General features: G+C 38.6%; 1 protein-coding gene and 1 long non-coding RNA gene across 5 annotated transcripts in view; both read right to left on the bottom strand.

The window, feature by feature from the left end:
* The window catches only part of LOC139781459 (uncharacterized), an 82,275-nt gene extending 69,987 nt beyond the window's left edge, over positions 1 to 12,288 (bottom strand). Inside the window, exon 1 of the long non-coding RNA XR_011720545.1 lies at positions 11,216 to 12,288. This is a non-coding gene — a long non-coding RNA (uncharacterized lncRNA). The remainder of the gene's footprint in view (positions 1 to 11,215) is intronic.
* LOC139781458 (uncharacterized) overlaps positions 1 to 13,165 on the bottom strand; it is a 176,323-nt gene that overhangs the window by 115,290 nt on the left and 47,868 nt on the right. The window lies entirely within an intron of this gene.

Raw genomic sequence — 13,165 nt, 5'->3', positions numbered from 1 at the left:
TCTAATTAATTGTTATTTTATAATGAATAGACAGAATGACATTAAACTTTACGTTATAGTTGAAACTTATTGCTTTTATTATAAATAAGCACAAACAAAATATATAAATGCGAACTCGTAAAAATAAATATTATAAAAAAAGTAGTATGAAGAATAGGGCAAGGAAAGCCGTAACAGGATGTTCGTGTTTTATTATTTTTAATTTAATAGACAAATATTATTCCAACCATAGTAAATTGCGCGCCGACAAATCGTCAAACTTGAAACACAATCCTGGTTGAAGTAGTAAATCCCCCCCCCCCCAATTAAATTGTTACGATTTTTATAATAGGTTATTGCGATAAATATTACCACATGCCTCAGTGGTCGAATTGGTACGACACCCTTCACGGAATAAGGGAAGTTCCAGGTTCGAATCCTGATTGAGGTAATATTTTTCGCTATAATTTCTTTACAGTTTTTAGATGCTTAGCATCATAAATTAAATCGTAACGATTTAATTAAAGGGGGGGGGAGGTAATTTTACTACGCCAACCAAAATTGTGTTTCAAGTCTGACGATTTGTCGGCGCGCAGTTTACTATGGTTAGAATAATTGTCTATTAAAAATAATTCAACACAAACATCCTGTTACGGCTTCCCTATATTCTTCACACTGAATTTTAATCCTCGGAGCCATTTGAAAATTGTATATGAAATAAACTGTAGATTTTCAGTACTGGCAATATCGAAAGGCAGCCTTAGTTGCAAATAACAGTCCAATAACGTTACGCACCCTTCGCGATTGTTCCTTGATCAACTCTAGCGATTGCTAGACGCACGCCCCCCCCCCCCCCCAATGCTTCGCCGCAAACGTAGCAACTGCGAAAACAGTATAATGGCGCGTAATCTTAAGCTGTCTTTTCCTTGCCGTGTACTTACAATCGCCGCTAATCTTTATTAATTAATTTCTTTTATTGTGAGAAATTATTATTCCACGAGAGGTGGAAACCTACTATTAGACACCCTGTGTATACAATGTGATTATAGTAACTGGGCTACATCATAGCTTTTTTCTAAGTTAAAATAGAAGAAGCAATAGAGAAAAATCTTTCACTATTTAATATCATCTTTCATCTGTAACCATATTTTTTTAATACATCAATGCATTTGCAAGATCTAATTGCACTTTTCTTTAAATGGAATCATAAGTATATACTTTTTTCGTGTAAATCGATTCTTCTCATTATTCTGCGTACTAAACTAAATGAAAGACTTTCTCTATCATTTATTTATATCTTGACTTATTATTAGAAAAAAGCTATAATCCAGTCGATTTATTAAAATCATTTTATATATCTTTAAAAAAGAGATAAAAGAAAAGTGTGCAAATTAGAAACTTGCACATTGCTTTCTCATCATTACAGATCACTACCATTGCTCTTATTTTATTTCGCTCATAAAGCTCCTTTTATGAAGAAGCTTGTATTTTATTTAATGCATAATTATTAGTATTTATTAGTTTGGCTTCCTCATAGAGGAAGCTTTATAAGCGAAATAAAAAACATGTACGGAAATTAGAACAAACACGAAGATTTGTTAAAACAGAAATCAGTAACCCCTTCACCAATCATCACCAAATTCAATACCAACCTTCCTTTAATGACACTCTATCCATAAAAACAAATTTCAGCTTAATTGATATCACAAAATTTACGGAAATTAGAGCACTCACGAAGATTTGTTAAGATAGAAATCGGTAACCCCTTTTGGAGACTTTAGAGACTTTAGAGAGAAAATGGGACTCTATAAGCTATCGAATGACACCTTATTTAATACTCTACGATTATTAGTTTCGAAGATATAAACGTTCAAAGTGTGACATGTTTTCGTTGCATCTGTGCTCCTGGATTTACCCCCCCCCCCTTACTGTCGACAAAGACGTAGTTCTACGTCAATAAGAGCAATGGTAGCGATCTGTAATAATGAGGAAGCAATGTGCAAGTTTCTAATTTGCACACTTTTTTCATTTTAAATTTAACCTTTTTATGAATTAAAAAAAGGTCAGCTTAGTAGCACAAGTGAGGTTTTACAATTGACGCAATGTCAAATCGATGTTGACTTTGGGAGTTCAGGCTACATGGTTTATATATGGACTTCGCATATGGACCTTTGATCGCGTATAAAGCTGGATCTAATCAACCAAATCTTAAAGAATAAAATTTTGAATTTTTTGAAAAATGTTTGTGGTAGCTCTAACTTCCGCAAATTTTGAGATATTAGGTTATTTCTAATTCTATCATATTTTTCAGTCTTTTCTACCCCTATTTCATATATATCATTCTTTTAAATTTGGTGGATTAGACCCAACTTTATACGCAATCAAAGGTTCATATACGAAGTTTATGAAAACAAAGCTTCCTCTATGAAGAAGCAAAAAGTTGATCAATTTAATTATTAACGCAATCAAATTACAAGGGAAACGCCGTAATTGATCAGGATCTTGATTGCCTATAGTATTATTTTTGAGCAGGGTTTAAATTATAATTTTTAAATTAAATAATTAATTTAGATAAATATAATTCAATCAACTTAATTAATAAATATTTTAAATAAATATAATTAAAAACCATTTAATTAAGAATTGATGTGAATAAATGTAATCTCGAGTCTCTTCGATTGACGATTGATACGAGCGAATTCAATCGAAGATTATTCAATTAACGATTAATTTTAGCAAAATTAGTCGAAAATTATTCGATTGACGATTGATTTAAGCGGAGTTAATCGAAAGCCGTTTAATTGACGATTGATATGATCGAGTTTAATCGAAGATCATTCAATTAACGATTAATTTAAGCAGATTTAATCGAAAATCATTGGATTGACGATTAATTTAAGTGGAGTTAATCCAAAGCCGTTTAATTGACGATTAATGTAAGCGAATTTAATCGAAAAGATTTTAATTAACAACTGATTTGTGTGAATTGAAGAATATTTTTCTTCATGTAATGTAACACCCATTTTAAAACCTCGTGCGTTATGGTCTTATAAACTTTAAACTATCATGTTACTGTAAACATATTTCTCAATTTTCTATAATTTTGTGCTTAAAATAATAACATAAAATAACAACAAAAATAATAACATAAATTATAAATGCTTATGTAATTTAAATATGTCATTAGACTCATGAAAATGTCAACAAATTAATAAACAAACAAATAAAGAAAGTAATAGTTACAAAAATATCGAATTACAATGTGTATAGGGGAGAGTTGGATATTACCGCGCGGTTGACAATTCCGCGCCACTGTTTAACTCAATAACTATTTGTATTACGCGCCTACAATGATCTTAATATCATAGACTAACACGGAATACCCCCCGCGAATGCGCTGTCAGTTCGTTTCGGCCGTCCATGTGAAGACACTGCGCTCTGCAAGATTTTCTGCTTATTCACTGTAATTTTGCTGGTAGTTTCGATAAGAGGTGAGTAATATAATATTTACATTACAGAATTAAATTTGACGCATTTGATAGGCTAAAACACTATAAAATTAGGTTGCAAAATGATTTTAGAAACACGCGTTTCTTTTCTATATATTTTAAGGTTGTAAAGTGAAATGATTGAGTTGATAATTTCGCGCCTAAAGTTGAAATTTTGAGACTGATTGAATTTTGGAGACTGATAAGATTTTAAAGTTGTTTTTGTAATTCATAGACAATAGGTATAACGATAACTGTGCGTTAAGAGTTACCATCAAGACTGTTTAGTTTACAATGTAAGGTGCTTACAGAAAAGATCGTTGCTTAAGTTTTGATTTGAATTTATAATGATCGTTATTTGTTAACACATTCACTTATTTTTATATGTAGGTACCTATACTAGACGATATTGGCTAGGTTTACACCCTGAATTTAGGCCGCGGCCTATACCTCAAATTCGACCTAAATTATTTAGGCCGCCTGCTGTAAACATTTGATAGGCGGCCGAAACTAGCTTCAGGTCAGACTTTAGGTTGAATTTGAGGTATAGGCCGCGGCCTAAATGTCCCGGTGTACCCGTGCCCATTAATGCATAAATATAAAAAAAACATTTTGTTATTGTGTTCTACTTCATGTCACTGGCTGAAGCCAGAGTAATTTTTATAGGCACGATATTATCAGACCAGTTCGGTAATACCGCGTTTTCTCATTTTTTGGAAAATTGTTAATATTTTAGTTTGTGTTTAACTTTGAAGATTATTACTATTATATATGGATAGCCAAATAAATTACCTATCTAAAACTGCACATTTTGTTTTTTTGAAACATTTCTAAGCTTACAATAGATATACGCTTCAATTCTTAGGGGCTCGGTAATATCCAACTCTCCCCTAATATACATATTATATATTCCAACTTATAAACTGCGCGCCGATTATTTGTCGGACTTGAAACACAGCTATCGTTGGAACATTAATACCCTTCCCTCCCCGAAATTAAATCGACGCGATTTAATTATTTAAAAACTGTAAAGAATTTATTGCGAAAAATATTACCTCAGCCAGGGTTTGAACCTGGAATCTCCTTCATTCCGTGAAGGGCGTCGTACCAATTCGACCACTGAGGCATATGGTAATATTTATCGCAATAACCAGTTAATAGTTATAATAGTTATACTAACCAATAATAGTTATAAAAAATTCTTTACAGTTTTTAAATAATTAAATCGCGTCGATTTAATTCCGGGGAGGGAAGGGTATTAATGTTCCAACGATAGCTGTGTTTCAAGTCCGACAAATAATTGGCGCGCAGTTTAGTTGGAATATATAAGTATATTATATACATTGTAATTCGTTACTTCTGTAACTATAATTAATTTCTTTATTTGCGCACCGCGCCTAACTCGTATTCGCCATTTATTAATTTGTTTATGTAATTTTTAGGTTGCACTTTTGAGATCATTATAAGAAATTTTAGTTAAATATCTCATTATATTTTTTAAGAGTGGATTAAATCGCTTTATTTTTTGAATTTTAAAACAAAAACATTAATTATTTAATAATAAAGTGACGGCAATTTATTTGCTGTAATAAAAGGAAAAGGCTTAGTACCATTATATGATTGAATGGTGACGATTTCTTTGTTATAATAACAAAAAAAATATTTTTTTACATTACATTATAAAAGAATATGAGCATTATAATGATTTGTTGAAAAGTACACCGTATATAGGTACATACATGTATACGCGTAAGACCTAGAATCCCTAGTCAACGACTCCAAAGACTATACAGTTCAGCAATTACGAACACTGCGTTGCTCGCTCTCTCGATCTCGTGGTATAACGCGTGTAACACGTATTGATTCCGCCCGGCAATAAATTCTCAGTTTTTCTCAACTAATTCGCAGTTAATTTACTCGCCTTAAACCCAACAGGTTATGGGCCCAGAGCGCTCTATCTGGAAAGTGCAGAAGGCTTTGTCTTGAGTATTTCGCGAATATTGAGTGAGAGTGAGTTCGTCGCAACTCGAAAGATATTGCGGTCGTGTGTACACAGTACACGCAGTGTGCACGTGTACAACGGTTCGTCCTCGTGCGTAACGGATAGTACACGCACATAAAGACAGTCGAGAAAAATGGGTGAGCCGATGCAAGTTTCGTTTGTGCACAAGTTGAACGGCAGCAATTACAAACTATGGAAATTCTAAGTAAACGCTGCTCTGCGTGCAAAGGGACTGATGAAATATATATGCAAAGGAGGTCGTGGCGGCCAATGCGACAGCGACAGAACGAGACACATTTGACACTAACGATAGCAAGGCCATGTCTTTGCTAATTTCATCCTCGAGAGTGATGAAGCACAAAATCTTCTGACGTATTCAACAGCAAAGGAAAGGACTATGCCCAGTTTGGGCCCCGAGTGAACAGTCATGAGTCATATATTAATCGATAGGGGGGTACTCACGAAGTACAAAACAGAAAATTTTAATTGTCTAATTGAAGTCTGGTGAGCATATACTGACCTAATCTAAATTACAAATTATTAAAAAATAAAAATTTTTTATTATTGTTTTAAAGTAGGTACTCTTCAAACCATTCAACTTTTGTTTTAAAAAATTTTTTCTATCTTTTATAGTTTCGAAATTATTAGGCCCGAAAGAGAAAAGTCGATATTTTTCAAAGGAGTGTTTCAGCCTCTAAACATGCATATGGGCACGTATAAAAAAATACGTGTTCCTTATTTTTGTCTAGAAAACATTTTAAAAGTTCATCAAAATCGGAGGGGTACACTTCAGTACCTTTCTTTGTTAGCCAGGTTAATAAATTGTACCAAATACATTCTAGACATATTAGGCGATTTTTGGCGATCGTTTGGTATAGTTTGGTACATTATACCAAAGTTGCCATCGGTGGTTGCTATTGGTTCTGGTGCAGTTTGGTATCCTTTGGTTGCTTATACCAGAGTCACGTCAAAAATCGGCTATTATTTCAATGTCTTTGGTACAATCCGTTATCTCCGTTACCGCAGAAAGGCCTGGACGCAGAAAGATCGGATCAGACCAGTGGTACATGGTCATAATATGGTCATAATAGCGAACTTTGGACAGCTCTAGCACTCAGGGGACCCGTTACAAATTTCTGAGGTATGGAAATTTTTAATCCTCTTTTGATGCCCTACTTTTGATGCGGCAACGGAGGATACGGAAGAACTAAGAACGAGTGAATGCGGCGTGAGGGACCCGGACATTCTTCTCGCGGAGATAGAGTGGGCCATAGCAAGACTGAAACACAAAACTAGCAGAGGTGATAGAGTCACAGCCCAAATGCTCAAGAACCTAGGCCCAGAGGGCACGCACATGCTCCACTTGATTTGCCAGACGGTCTGGAGTACTGGACGATGGCCGGATGACTGGTCTGAGTCTATACTTGTCCCTCTGCACAAAAAGGGTTCAACCCGCAAATGTGAAAATTATAGGACAATATCATTGTTGTCATATGCTAGTAAGATACTCTTGAGCATAATTAAGGCAAGACTAGAAAATTACATTGACCGGCATATCTCAGAAGAGCAGGCTGGTTTCATCAAAGGAAAAGGCACACGCGAACAAATCCTGAACGTCCGACAGCTGATTGAGAAGAGCAGAGAATTTAATGTGCCATTACTGATGTGTTTCATTGACTATGCAAAGGCGTTCGACTGCGTCAGCTGGAAGAGAATGTTCGAGGTGATGAGAGAGATGGGAGTTCCTAAACACTTGATACTTCTTGTGCAAAACCTGTACCTAGATGGCACATGTAGAGTCCGACTGGAGGATGCCACTTCGGGGCCCTTCAGCGCAGGAAGGGGAGTGCGACAGGGCTGCATCTTGTCACCGAAGCTTTTCAACCTTTACGGCGAGTATATCATGAGCAGAGTGTTGGATGGCTGGACAGGGGGTGTCCGGATATCCGGGAGGAAGATCAGCAATCTCAGGTTCGCGGACGACACCACGATTTTGGGTGCAACCGAAAGCGAGCTGGCAGAGCTGCTTCGTAGGGTGGAGGTCGAGAGTGTGCAACTGGGACTCCACATAAACAAAAGCAAAACCAAACTAATGTTCGTTGATCGTGCCGGGACCCTGCAGTGCACACACGAACTTCGTGATTTGGAGGTGGTTTCGGACTTCGTATACTTGGGCTCCATAATCAGTGATGATGGAAGCTGCGACAGGGAAGTAAGCCGCCGCAGCCAAATGGCAAAGGATGCTATGAGGCGACTCGGCAAAATCTGGAGGAATCGTGGCATGAGCAGGAAGACCAAGGTCCGACTAGTCCAGTCCCTGGTTTTCTCAATATTCCTATATGCCGCTGAAACATGGACACTGAAGGCAAGATTGAGGAGCAGAATAGATGCATTCGAAATGTGGTGCTGGCGGAAAATGCTGGGTGTGCCTTGGACGGCCCATCGCACAAACGCGTCAGTTTTGCAAGAGCTTGGAATTCGAACTCGCCTGTCTACGATCTGCCTAAGGCGTGTTCTGGGATTCTTCGGACACATCTCCAGGCGCGAGCCGGACAACTTGGAGAGACTTATGATCGTTGGTCAGGTCGAGGGAAGAAGGAGCAGAGGCCGATCCCCGACCAGATGGGGCGATGCCGTCAAGAGGACCACGCAGGGACCCATCCACGAGGCGATGCGCCGAGCTGAGGACAGGGAATCATGGCGACAGATGGTCCACGATTCATGTGGTCACGATCCTCAGTAATGAGGGACCGACTTAGATGATGATGATGATGCCCTACAATTCTAGCCATGTCTCATTGCTGTTCGCCGGGGGCCCAAATCTTCATATAAAACCGGGCATAGTCCTTTATGATAAACTCAGCGCAATTTATGCCAAAAAAAGTGAAGTGAGTGTTATAACCCTCTGCGAAGAGTACTTTGCGTTAAAAATGGTCGAGAATGAATCAGTTACGACGTATGTATCTAAAGTCATGAAGCTCGCTTCAGAGATTGAGGACCAGGGAGAGAAACTGTCTGATAATATGAAAATGTTAAGAATCATCAGCATCCTGCTACCGCGTTTCCAAAACTTCAAGACGGTGTGGTACAACATAAAAAAAGGGCGCGATCTGGATAATTTGCTGTCACGTCTACGACAGGAAGAGGATCAGTTAAATAAAAACAGTGATACAGATGATGCGGCGTTTTCCGCACAGAGAACTAGTCAAAGCTTAAGGTCGGATTTTAAAGACAACCAAGTATCAATCGCCGAGCAGAAGAAGTCTACAGAGTCCCACAACTGTGGCGAGACTGGACACTGGCGTCGTGAGTGTCCACAGAAACAGAAGAAGGGAAACACGGATAAGAAACAGCCGGTTGCTTTTGTAGTGATGCCGAGTGAAAAGAATGCCGCGCTAAAACACGTGTGGATTGTTGACTCAGGTGCGTCGCAACACATGACGAGTCAAAAAGAGTGGTTTAGCGAACTAAATGAGAGTCCTTCAGAGAAGTACGTTAGAGTCACGAGTAATGAGAAGCTCCCAATTCATGGACATGATACAATACGTGCGTCAATGTGGAATGGTACAAGCTGGAATGAGTGTATCTTGGAAAATGTGCAGTATGTGCCTGGTCTCGGGCCAAACCTTTTCTCCACTGGAACAGCAACATCACGAGGCTTCGTGATGGTTGAAAAGGAGCGCAGTTGTGAGTTGCGATATCCGGATGGAAAAATTGCGGTGATCGGTGTCAAAGACAGTCTAAACCAGTATCGACTGGCATTTCGTTTAAAAAATAAAATAGTAGCGAACAGTGTGACAGTAGCGTCACTTCGTAGATGGCACCAAAGACTCGGACATTTGGGCGTAAGCGTAGTAAAAAACATGGTAAAGAACATTGTGGACGGTGTGTCTTTCTCAGATAAAAAAAACTTCTTTTGCGGAGATTGCGCTGTGGGGAAAATGCATCGAGTTTCTCATCCGTCGGCGAAAGAGCACGAGTGTCAGCCCGGCGAAAGACTTCATGCAGATGTCTGTGGTCCCATGAATGTGATATCAGTGGGAGGTTACAGATATCTCTTGGTGTTCAAAGATAAAGCTATGGGTTTTTCGCTATGTGCACTCGCGCATAAGTCTGATGTTAGCAGCAGAATCGGTGACCAACTGAAGGCAGTGGAAGTCGTGACTGGACATCGAGTAAAATCCCTCCAAACGTATAACGGATTGGAGTTCGTCAACGAGAGAGTCGCCAAGTTGTTACAGGAAAGAGGTGTGTTAAGCGAACGTCCCCATATACACCAGAGCAAAATGGTGGTGTGGAACGAGAGAATCGAACGATTCAAGAGTCAGCGACGACGATGCTACTGGCGAGTGGACTTCAAACAAGCCTATGGTCTAAAGCGGTTCGAGCTGCTGTATATATCTTGAACAGAATCCAAATTTTTGCAACATAAACAAAACACCTTTTGAGCAGTGATTTGATGTAAAGCCAAACTTGAGCCACTTAAAGATTTTTGGCACAAAAGTGTACATGCATGTACCAAAAGAGCTCGGAAGAAAGAAATGGGACGCGAAAGTCAGAAAGGTATACCTTGTAAGCTATGAGTCAACGTCGAAGAACTATAGACTGTACGACCCGATAAAAAGGAAAGTGATCATCAGCTGCGATGTCAAGTTTGATGAGACTTATATAGCCGAAAGGTTACTAGAGACGGAGCAAGCACTGACTGTTGATATAGATGATACAAAGGAGGACGAAAGCGTGGAACAGCAGAACAAGAAGGCAGTTGAAGAAGATGAGGTGGCAAATGAAGACGATGACGATAGAGCCGTAGCGATTCCTGATGAGTTTGCTGAAACCGTTGAGGACCAAGCCGGCGAAGGGGGCTATAATCTACGACCCTACATCTACCAACCAGATTGATATGAGGCGCAAGGGCATTGCGCAATAATTGAGGAAGTAAATAGCTATGAAGAGGCTATGAATTCGAAAAATGCGGCAAAATAGAAGCAAGCGATGAATAAGGAGCTTGAAGCCCTAAAAAGGAACGAGACTTGGGAGCTCGTGCCACGACCACCCGGACGAAACATTATTACGTGCAAGTGGGTATACAAAGCAAAGAGTGTGGCTGGTTCAACCGAGACGAAAGCGAAGGCTCGTCTGGTGGCCAGAAGCTTCAGTCAACCCGAAGGAGTAGACTACAGTGAGGTATTTTTCCATGTAGTCAAATATGACTCAATAAGAATCATGTTGTGCGTCGCAGCAAAGAGAGATTTGGAAATCGTCCAGTTTGACGTCAAGACAGCGTTCCTCAACGGTGAATAAAAAAAAAGAGATTTTTATGGAGGTTCCAAAAGGATTCGAAATTAACAGCAAGGAACTAGTGTGCCGTCTGAGGAAAGCCTTGTATGGATTAAAGCAAGCTTCAAGAGCGTGGAATGAGGCGTTCACTGATTGTCTCAAGGAGTTCAACCTAGTGCCAAGTGCAGCAGACCCATGCGTATTTTGTGGGACAGTTGATGGACATGAACTGTACGTATTGCTCTACGTAGATGACGGCCTAGTGCTGTCAACAAGCAGCGAGGTGATTTATCAGTTGCTGAGCTACATAAAAAGGAACTTCGAGATGACTATCGGAAATTGTCAGTACTATGTGGGTATGAAAATAAGAAGAGATCGTGTCAAAAAGAGGATGTGCATCGGACAGCAAGCGTACATCAAGAAGCTGATATCAAAGTATCATTTGTTTGGACGCGCTCCGCCTAACCGAGTAAGTAAGAAAACGATGAAAGTAGTGGCATTTCACTGGCGATGTTGCCATCTCTTACTTATGCTACACCTCTCATGTTTCCTTACAGTGCCAGACTAGAATCAAGCTCAACAGGGTCTTATTTCCCCGCTAATTTTTCCAAGCCCGCTCCCTTGGCAGTGGTTTCGCTAGATAGTAAATAGAGACAGTAAGAATCTCGTTAATTCCCAATTAGACGCAGTTACAACAAATACGCCAGCTGATGCATACGTGAAGCTTACGAGGAGACAGGATGGGAGTGGGGTGAATTTCCCATACCGAAGTTGGCATATCATTTTCCAGCAGATCAAAAATAAAAGAGAGTTCTTGTCGCATGCAGTCGAGTTCTATACTTCCTGATACTTTTTAGTAATAGTTCTGGTGATTTTACCCAAAAAACAGTCGATCGAAAAAATGATATGCTAACTTCCCGTAGCAGATTATTTTCCAGCAGATCAAAAATAAAAGAGAGTTCTTCTCGCATACAGTCGAGTTCTATAGTTCCTGATACTTTTTAGCGATAGTTCTGGTAATTTTGCCAAAAAAATCCATTGAAAAAATTATCTGCTAGTTTTCCATAGCATAGAGTGAGATGCCGACGAAATCTCGGAGTTCCGGTTTATATAAAACATTTTTCGAATAATTCTGAACATACTGAAGCATTTTCTAAAAAGTTCCCGGGACTAGCAATGTTACATGATTTTTTTATAAATTAATACCGCCCGAAAGACGAGTACTTAGAGAGAATAGAATGATATGCTATACGAAATGTCGGAGTACCGGTTTATCTAAAATATTTTTTGAATAGTTCTGAGCATACTGAAGCATTTTCTGAAGAGTTTCCGACACTAGCTATATTGCAAGATTTTTTTATAAATTTATATCGCCCAAGCGTCGCGTACTTGGAGAGAATAGAGTGATATGCTATGTAGAATCTCGGAGTTCCGGTTTATGTAAAATATTTTTCGAATAGTTTTGAACATACTCAAACGTTTTCTAAAAAGTTCCCGGCACCAGCAATATTATATGATTTTTTGAACCCTAATAATGTTACTAAGTTTGTTTAAGATACGGTACCCCATGGATATGTTTGATTTGTCTACTTTCGAAGCAATTAATTCGACATCCTCAATAAATCAAGAGACACGGTAGTGTCTCGCGCCAAGTACACGCGGAGCGAGACCGACCGTGACTCTTTTACGCGACGCGACGAGTTGCGAGTACTCGAGATGTTGAGATCTCGATAACGAGTGAACGGATCAAGTTCTAAGTAGGCTTAATCGATAGCTTGGGGTCGAATTAGGGGGGGTTTCTCTTATAATATTTCCGCTACGTGCCCTACGAGCGGAGATATTGCGACGCAAAGTCCATTTAATAATTACCACGAAAGAATCAAATTCACCATCGAATACGAGGAAAATAGGTGTATCAGTTTTTTGAACGTTATGTTGATTGTAAGGGATAATATGATTGTTACTAATTGGTTTCACAAAAAAACCTTTTCGGGAAGATTTTTGTCTTTTTATTCCAGTCATCCTATACAACATAAACTTGGGACCATATATAGTTTAGTAGATAGAGCAATCAGGTTATCCCATCCGAATTTTTATGAAAAAAATTTATTGTTTATTATTAACAATTTGCTTGAGAACGGTTACCCTCTGGATTTAATTTTCACTCATATCAATCTGAGACTAAAAAAACTTATTAACCAATCGCTGAACAGCAGCACGGAAGAGACAGAAACAGAAAAAAAAATGGTTTCATCGTTCTTCCATATCTCAAATCAACCTCCGAATTAATTGCTTCGAAAGTAGACAAATCAAACATATCCATGGGGTACCGTATCTTAAACAAACTCAGTAACATTATCAGGGTTCAAAAAGACAAGAACTCGTTATTTATGAACAATGATGTAATATACAGGAT

This window comes from Temnothorax nylanderi, unplaced genomic scaffold (genome assembly GCF_030848795.1).
Source record: "Temnothorax nylanderi isolate EJ_2023f unplaced genomic scaffold, tnyl_v1.0 TNYL_tig0339_pilon, whole genome shotgun sequence".
NCBI classification, from domain to species: Eukaryota; Metazoa; Arthropoda; class Insecta; order Hymenoptera; family Formicidae; genus Temnothorax; species Temnothorax nylanderi.
Note: the sequence above shows the minus strand (reverse complement) of the source record. Positions and strands in the feature narration are given on the sequence as shown.